Genomic DNA, 9,406 nt, shown 5'->3' with positions numbered 1-9,406 from the left:
TACTTTGATTCCACACATATTTGACATTTGGAATTAATGCAATCAAATTTTGGCAATACTTCTAAATTTATCATTTTTCGCAATGTTTTGAAGTTGATGTGACCTAAGCGTGCATGCCATAAAGTGTTTGACTCAAGTAAGTAAGAAGAAGCATTAACTTTATTGATAGGAACTGCTATTACATTTAGCTTAAAAAGGCCCTCATTCAGGTAACCTTTTCCTACATACACATCATTCTTACTTAGTACAACACTATTGGAAACAAAAATATATTTGAATCCATTCTTGACAAGAAGTGAGGTAGACACAAGATTCTTGCGAATTTCTGGAACATGGAGAAATTGGTTTAGAGTCACAATTTTTCCCGACGTCATCTTCAATGCAATCTTGCCAACTCCTTCAATTTTGGCTGTAGACGAATTTCCCATGAAAATTGTCTCGTCGGGTCCTGCGGGGGCATAGGAAGAAAATAACTCCTTGTTAGCACAAACATGGCAGGTGGCCCCAGAATCAATCCACCATTCTTTAGGATTTCCTACCAAGTTGCATTCAGAAAACATGGCACACAAGTCCTCCATTTCTTCAGCATTTTCAACCATGTTAGCTTGATTCTTCTTCTTTTTATCATTCTTTGGTGCACGACAATCCACGACCTTATGCCCAGATTTTTCACAGTTGTGGCAATTACCCTTGAATTTTTTCTTGCTTGGGTAATTCTTTGGTCCAGAAGCCTTCTTTCTCTTCTTATTTGTGGCACCTCCTCAACAATGTTAGCCCTTATTATTGTCGAGTTTCCACGTGACTTCTTTTCAGCATTTTTGTTGTCTTCTTCTATCCTCAAACGAACAATCAAGTCTTCAAGTGTCATCTACTTCCGCTTGTGTTTTAGATAGTTCTTAAAGTCCTTCCACAACGGAGGTAACTTCTCAATGAAAGCGGCGACCTGAAAGGCCTCATTTATGACCGTACCTTCAATAATAAATTCATAATTAATGACTTGTAATTCTTGGACTTGAGTTATGACCGACCTAGTTTCAATCATCTTGAAATCCAAAAACCTTGCAGCCACGAACTTCTTAAGTCCGGCATCCTCAGTCTTGTACTTCTTCTCAAGCGCATTCCATAACGCTTTTGAAGTTTCCATGAAACTATAGACATTGTACAAGCTATCTTCCAAACAACTCAAAATGTAGTTTTTGCACAAGAAATCAGAATGTTTCCATGCTTCAGTTACAACAAATCGTTCGTCATCCGGAGTGCCTTCAGCCAGGACCGGAGGATCCTCCTTGATAAATCACTGCAAACTCAATAAGATAGAAGAGCATCTTCATTTGCCAACGTTTGAAGTCAATACCGAAAAACTTTCTGGGTTTTTCTGCTGGTGCCATAGCATGAGCAGGAGTTGAACGGCTTGACGAGGCAGCAACACTCGTAACAGTAGCACCCGTTCCCGCAACATTTCCATTAGTTTGGTTTTCATTCGTCATTTTTTGTAGAGTTGGAAACAAAACAGAACTTTGTTAAATCAGTGAAGTTTTGATATCTTCAAACTGAATACCAAACCAAACATACAACACGTAAAAACGGTGAAGTTTTTATATACTTCAAACCCGTAGGTTTATTATTCTGGTAAAGTTTTGATATACTTTAAACCGGACAGAACAATTATTGGAGTAGAAAGCACGAAGGCTTTAGTCTCCAAACCAGTATACAAAATATAGATAACAGTTTAATATATATTTCAACACAGAAACGTTAGATAAAATTCCTTAAGCTTGTTGTCGCTACTGTGTTAAAATACAAAATTAGAAAGACTGTTAGAAGATAAACTGGAAAAATAATAAACTATAAAAAAAAATTCCGAGTCCACAATTTGCTTGTGCGTCCTTAAGAAATTTAAACCCCTCACACGTTGCCAAGGTAATGGATTAAATCCTCCCAGGATGAAACGGAATAAACCTTCCTGCAACAGTGGCAATACAAACTGCAGGATACCAACGAACTCAAAGAACGGAGCAAAATCACACTTACGAATTTGAGAGAGAGAGACTGCGAATTATAATGCAGTATTCAGAAGGAAGGAAGTTCTATTATTTTTCAGTGTCGAAAAAGAAGCCATGCCTCAGAATTTATAGGCAATTATCGAAAGAGGTGTGATGTCTGTTCAGGAAAAAATGTCTATTCAGGGGGGAAAACAACGTTCAGCAAAGGCAGCGTGAATTTGAATTCCAGTTAATTTCGTTAATGAACTGACTGGCATTTAATTAATTATTAAATAAATAATTAAATAAATTTTTTCCAAAAAATAATCTTATCGATCGATCATTTGACAAATTCAAAGCCAAAGCCAAAGCCAAAGCCGAAGCCGAGCCGAGCGAGCGACGACGACGGCGCGAGGGTTCATTCTCTTCAACTCCTTTTAAGAGTTCTAAGAAGTGATCCTATATATATACACACAAATGTAGTTGTCCCTCACCAATGAGGGACAAAGTTTATGACAAAAGCTCACTTGATTCAAATTTTCATTTCCCTCCATTTTAATTCCCACCATTTCCCAATTCACACTCTTAGACTTTAAAGCCCAATGCTTAAAGTCTTTAAAGCCCAATGCTTTAAAGTCCAACAATCCCCCACATGAATGGGAATGGCTGTAACAAGAATGATCATAGATGAAAGTTGTGTGATTTGCAAGTAAGGATTAATTGCATTTGGATAAGTAGGTTTCCCTTTGAACTTTCCGTAGTGAACATATGTCTGATATACTCGGTCAATCGGTAGATTTGATATCTTTGAACCGTCGAACTTTAGTGTATACCTAGACAACCATATGTCACACAACAAACCCTTAACCGTCTTTTGGTTCTCATTGTTGTGTTCGTTTCAGCCATGAACACCGCCTGGTTTCATAAGTGCGTAGAGAATTGGCCTTACAGAATTCTCATTGAAGCGGCTTCCACTTCACACTTACATAGGTGATTCCCAAACGTATAATCCTTTATATTGACACTATTTGATAAATACCACATCAAACTTAGGTAATCATTAAAGAACGTGTAAAGTTCTATCCTTGTTACTGAACATTGTCTTCATCACGAGAAGGGACCAAAGATTTTACTTTGACAATGTTGAACCAGTCAATCACAACTTTGTTTGAGCTCCTTGATGCCGAAGCCGAGCCGAGCGAGCGACGACGGCGGCGCGAGGGTTCATTCTCTTCTACTCCTTTTAAGAGCTCTAAGAAGTGATCCTATATATATACACACAAATGTAGTTGTCTCTCACCAATGAGGGACAAAGTTCATGACAAAAGCTCACTTGATTCAAATTTTCATTTCCCTCCATTTTATTTCTCACCATTTCCCAATTCAAACTCTTAGACTTTAAAGCCCAATGCTTAAAGTCTTTAAAGCCCAATGCTTTAAAGTCCAACAACCTTTGTGTAGGGACGCCCTAGATGAGAAAGAGGTTAAGGGAAGCCGAAGCAAATACGTTGCCTTCTATCTCAAAGCCGATCTGCATCCTCTCAAAGTTTATCTTTCTTTCTTTCTCCTCTTTTTTTTAATTTATTTATTATACTTATGTATACGCCATTTTATTAAGTATTGATCATGTGTGTATGGGATCTGAAACGTATTTTCCTCTTGGACATACTTGTGACAAGTATTTGTTGATTTGGCTTTGGGGTTGCCATCCTTCCCCGTACCTTGCGTGAGTGTCTGATGTTTTGTGTTCCGGACTGTCTTTTTTGATTTGTCCTTCACATGAGTAGGTATTTCTATTTTATTTTCTTAATATACGATGTTGTTTTATGCAATTCAATAAACTTAGTGGTTACTTTCTTGAATTATTGGGAGTTGGCTAGGTCAAACTTATATAAAAGTGATTGTTAATGATTCAAAAAAATTTGTTCGGACATTGTAGCAATTTTGAGTAGAGAAGGAGATTGTATGATCGCGAAGAAAATATTTTATGAGAATACAGATTGAGTGAATGCTAAATGATTAGAAGAAAGAATAACTATTTTTAAGCGAATAAGAAAGTGCATCCGCATCAGAACTAGAGTAGTGGTAGCTTCTAAAAATTGATTGATGCTTACTCATTCGTATATATGAATTATCTATTAATGAGGGAGCTTAATCTAATAAAGGATCTAACTTTATGCCCCAAAACAAAAAAGAAGGGACATAATATATCCTCCTAATGTGAACAGTGAAGGTATAGGTTTCCATCTATTTTGGTTTTATTACGTACTTCTACTCATTTAACTTGTTTAGAGATATTAAGCCTTCATTGTAAGGATCCTTGACTTTGACCTTATAAAAAAAATTCTAGACTTTGAAACATGACTTAATCTTACTTCTTGAAGAAATTCATCCTAACTTCTACGGTAAATCACATGCAAATGAGGAAGGAAGTTGAGAGAGAGAAGAAGCTGAGAGAGAAGAAGAAGAAGAAAGGAAAATGTTACAGTGCTATTGATCTATTACAGAAAGGGGTCGTTTATATTGTTGGTTAGTGGTTGACAGCTGTCTCACTAACCACTTAACCAACTCTCATTATACAATACACATATACACTTCTATAGTTGTATATAGCTATGTATTCAATACTCCCCCTCAAGCTGGAGGGTGAAAAGGATCAAACACTCCAAGCTTGGATAAAAGGAATTGATGTTGTGCAGAACCAAGTCCTTTGGTCATCAAATCAGCTAGCTGTAAAGTTGTAGGGATGTATTGATGACGAATTAACCCTGCTTTGATTTTTTCACGAACAAAATGACAATTAATCTCGATGTGTTTGGTTCGCTCGTGGAATATTGGGTTGGCAGCTATTTGTAAAGCTGCCTTGCTGTCACAGTATAGGTTGACTGGAACATCTACATCAACTTGTAACTCCTTGAGCAATCCTAGAACCCAGGTGATTTCTGCAGCAGCTGCTGCAAGACTACGATATTCTGCCTCTGCTGACTCCTGCTAACTGTAGGTTGTTTCTTTGACTTCCATGAGAGAAATGAATCCCCAAGTTTGACAATATAACCAGTTACTCATCTCCTGGTACTTGGACACCCTGCCAATCAGAGTCACAATATACAGAAAGATGCCTTATGGGGGAGTTATGTAGAAGAATACCAAGCCCTGGAGTACCTTTAACATATCTAACTACTCGCAGAGCTGCATCCCAATGGGACTGTTTGGGATGCTGCATAAATTGACTCAGTACTTGGACTGCAAAACACAAATCTGGCCTGGTAACTGTTAGGTAGAGAAGCTTTCCAATGAGTCTTTGGTAGCTACCTGCATCCTGCAATTCTGCATCACCAGTGTGACCAACATGTGTGTCATAATCAATGGTTGTTAGCTTTTGATTGAGCTCAATAGGTGTGTTAATAGGTTTGGCAGCTGCCAGTCCAACATCTGATATTAACTGCAGTGCATATTTCCTTTGAGTAAGAAGTACCCCCTTGTTAGATCTTAGAACTTCAATCCCAAGGAAATACCTAAGTTCCCCTAGATCTTTTACCTTGAATGAACTATGTAGTGTCTGTTTAGCTGCCTCTACAAGAACAGAATTGCTTCCAGTAATGAGCAAGTCATCTACATAGACTAGGATAATGACAATATCTGAACCTACTCTTTTGGTGAACAATGAATGATCATAGGGACTTTGTGTGTAATCAGCTACTAAAAGTGCCTCAGTCAGTTTAATATTCCACTGCCTCGATGCCTACTTCAGCCCATACAAAGATTTCAGCAGCCTGCACACCTTATGCTCCCCCTGTTTGTGGAACCATTGAGGCAAGCACATGTAGACCTCTTCATAAAGATCACCCTGTAGAAAGGCATTGTTAACATCCATTTAGAATAGGTTCCATCCCTTTGAAGCTGCTATACTAATGATGGTCCTGACGGCGACCATTTTTGCAACAGGAGAAAAGGTCTCATGATAATCCAATCCTTCCTGCTGTGTGTATCCCTTTGCTACCAACCTTGCTTTGAACCTTTCCACCTCCCCATTTGCTTTATACTTTATTTTGAACACCCATTTTGAGCCTGTAGCTTTTTTCCCTAGAGGAAGATCTACCACTTCCCAAGTTGCATTATCTTCAAGTGCTTTAATTTCTGCTTCCATTGCTTCCACCCAAGCCTTATCAAGACAAGCTTCCTTGGATGATCTAGGTTCAGTAAGTTCTGAGAAGGATCCTAGAAAGGATTTGTAATTCTCAAAAAGATGATCATAGGTGATGAAATTTGATATAGGATAAGGTGTATCCTTGGTTAATTTGACTGCAGTCACATAATCTTTGAGCCAAATAGAAGGTCTGGAAGGTCTAATAGACTTTCTAGTAGATACTGCAGGCAAATGATGGTCTTGATGTGTTGGTTCTTCAGCCAGTGTTTCCTCTGAGAAAACTGCTGATTCTGCTGGTAATGAAGAAGGTTCTACTGGTGAGTCTGGTGCAGCTTGTTCAGTAACATGAGTTTCTGCAGGAGCATGAATCTCAGCAGGAGCAAGAGCTTCTGCAGGGTTAGCAGTATCAGTAGCAGTATTAGTATTGTTGCTATGATCAATAGATGGAGTTGTCTCTTTAGAACTAACCCCCACTAGCTCACAAGGAACAAATCTTCATTTGCATATGTGACTTCCTTAAATGGGAAGAGATGTTCTCTGAATGTGACATCTCTACTCACTATCACTTTTCTGGAGTCTAGGTCATACAACCTGTACCCCTTTTGAGTCTCTGAGTATCCTACAAGAATACATTTCCTTGCCCTAGCTGTAAATTTATCCCCTATAGGTAGGTTGCTTGCAAAACATAAGCAACCAAAAACTCTTAAGTGATCCAGCTTGGCAGGTTTGTTGTGCAACATCTCATAAGGATATTTCTTCTCCAAGATTTCAATGGCAACTTGTTAATCAAATACACAGCAGTTTTAATGCAGTCACCCCAGAACCTAATAGGTACTGCACTCTGAAACTTCAGGGCCCTTGCAACTTGCAGAATATGTCTATGTTTTCTTTCCATAGTTCTATTTTGCTGTGGAGTGTAAGGACAACTACTTTGGTGTATGATTCCAAGAGAAGCCAATAATTCATCACATTGAGAGTTAAAAAATTCAGTACCATTGTCTGTCCTGAGCACCTTGATTCCAGTATCAAAAAGATTTCTTATCATTGCAACAAAGTTTCTTATTACAATAGCTACTTCACATTTGGACTGAATCAAGAATACCCAAGTGTACCTACTATAGTCATCCACAATGGTGACAAAGTAATGATTTCTATCATATGTAGGAACCTTGTGAGGCCCCCAAACATCTAGATGGACTAACTGGAAATAACTAGTAGATTTACTATTGCTAATAGGAAACTTCAACCTACATTGTTTAGCCAAAGGACAAACTTCACAATTTTGTTGAGTCTGAGAACTAACTTTATTCCTAAGAGCTGGTATGTTCTCCATTGTCTCTATTGAAGCATGCCCTAGTCTCAAGTGCCAAAGTTCACTGCTAACTCCTTGCTGCACAAAATATCCTACAGCTGCTAGTGTTATGTTCTCCTTTAGCAGATATAGCCCATTGTGCTCTTTACCAATCCCCATCACCCTGCCACTGTAATGATCCTGAAATATACAGAAATTAGGGAAAAAAGTGACACAACACCACAATTATTTGGTGAGCTTAGACACTTACAGCAGATTGAATTCAAAATCTAGCACGTACAACACATTCTTCACTGTCTTATTTTCTAATACAGTTGTATTTCCTATGTTAGTGATTTTTGATTTGTTTCCTGTAGGAACCTGTACTCCTTGTATTCCGTGGCTATCATCACTTTTAATGTCTCTTAGAACATCCTTACAGTAAGTAACATGATGGGTTGCTCCTGAATCTATTACCCAATCACACTTATCTGCACTAGACAATAGAGAAATTATACCTGTTATGTTTGCAGAACACTCCCCTGCATTAGATTTTGACAACAGATTCACCAACTGATTGTATTGCTCCTCTGTGAAGAACTGCCCTGGTGCTTGCATTGTTGGTAATGCCTTATCATCCTTAGCAGCAGCTGCGTTTGCACTTGCATTATTGGCATATGCTTTCCCTCCAGTTGTTTGATTCTTCCTTTTGCTTTTGAAATCAAGTGGATATCCAATTATCTTAAAACAGTTCTCCTTTTGATGTCATTTATACCCACAATAATCACATATTAACCCAGGCTTCCTAGGTCTAAAGTCTTGACCTTTCCCTGCTAGCATTGTGAGTGGATCTCTGTGGGTACCTGTGACACCTAAGTTTCTCTGACTCTCCTCTTGACTAACTATAGCATAATCCTAATTAACAGTCACAACTGGTCTTTTTGCCAACACATTACTGCGTGTATTGCTATAGCATTCATTTAATCCCATAAGAAATTATAACAGCCTTATGTTTCTCAGATAATCAACAGAAGGTCTAGATACCTCACAATCACAAGAATAAATAGGAGCTAGTACATCAAGTTCATCCCATGAATCTTTCATTTTCGTGTAATAGCTGGTGACAGAATCCATACCCTGCCTAAGAGTCGCAATTGCACTCCATTGGTGATAAATCCTGGTGAGATTAGATCTATCAAATCTCTCCTGGAAATCGCACCAAACTTTCTTTGCATTTGACGCGTATACAATACTTGGCATCAATTCACTCGACAGAGTGCTCCCAATCCTTGATAATACAATAGCATTACATTTTTCCCATTGCTCTGCTAATTCTCCTTTGTAACTGCTTTTCACACAAGTGTCGTCTACAAAACCAAGCTTGCTCTTTCCTCGTAGTGCTAATTTCATCGCTCTACTCCAAAGGGCATAATTTTCAGTCCCTGTAAGCTTGAGCGGTATCAATGCGAGTCCAGGAGCATCTCCAGCTTGTAGAAATAGCGGATGACTGTGGTCAAGCGAAGCAACATCGTTTCCGGCCATGGATGCTCAAAGGAGCTTAGATCTGAACTGTTCTGTTACTGATTTCCGGTGGCGATTAGATCTAAGTTGTAGATCCTAAGATCGGTGCTCTGATACCATGAAGAAATTCATCCTAACTTCTACTGTAAATCACATGCAAATGAGAAAGAAAGTTGAGAGAGAGAAGAAGCTGAGAGAGAAGAAGAAGAAGAAAGGAAAATGTTACTGTGCTATTGATCTATTACAGAAGGGGGTCGTTTATATTGTTAGTTAGTGGTTGACAGCTGTCTCACTAACCACTTAACCAACTCTCATTATAAAATACACATATACACTTCTATAGTTGTATATAGCTATAATTCAATACTTCTTTAGGACAATGCTAAGAATTATAAAAATAGAATTGAGAGCATATATTCCAACTCGAAAGTTACATAGCTTTTGGTGGACCTTCATTCACTTATA

This window comes from Nicotiana attenuata, chromosome 5 (assembly GCF_001879085.1).
Source record: "Nicotiana attenuata strain UT chromosome 5, NIATTr2, whole genome shotgun sequence".
Taxonomy (NCBI): Eukaryota; Viridiplantae; Streptophyta; class Magnoliopsida; order Solanales; family Solanaceae; genus Nicotiana; species Nicotiana attenuata.
This window is presented reverse-complemented; position numbering follows the sequence as displayed.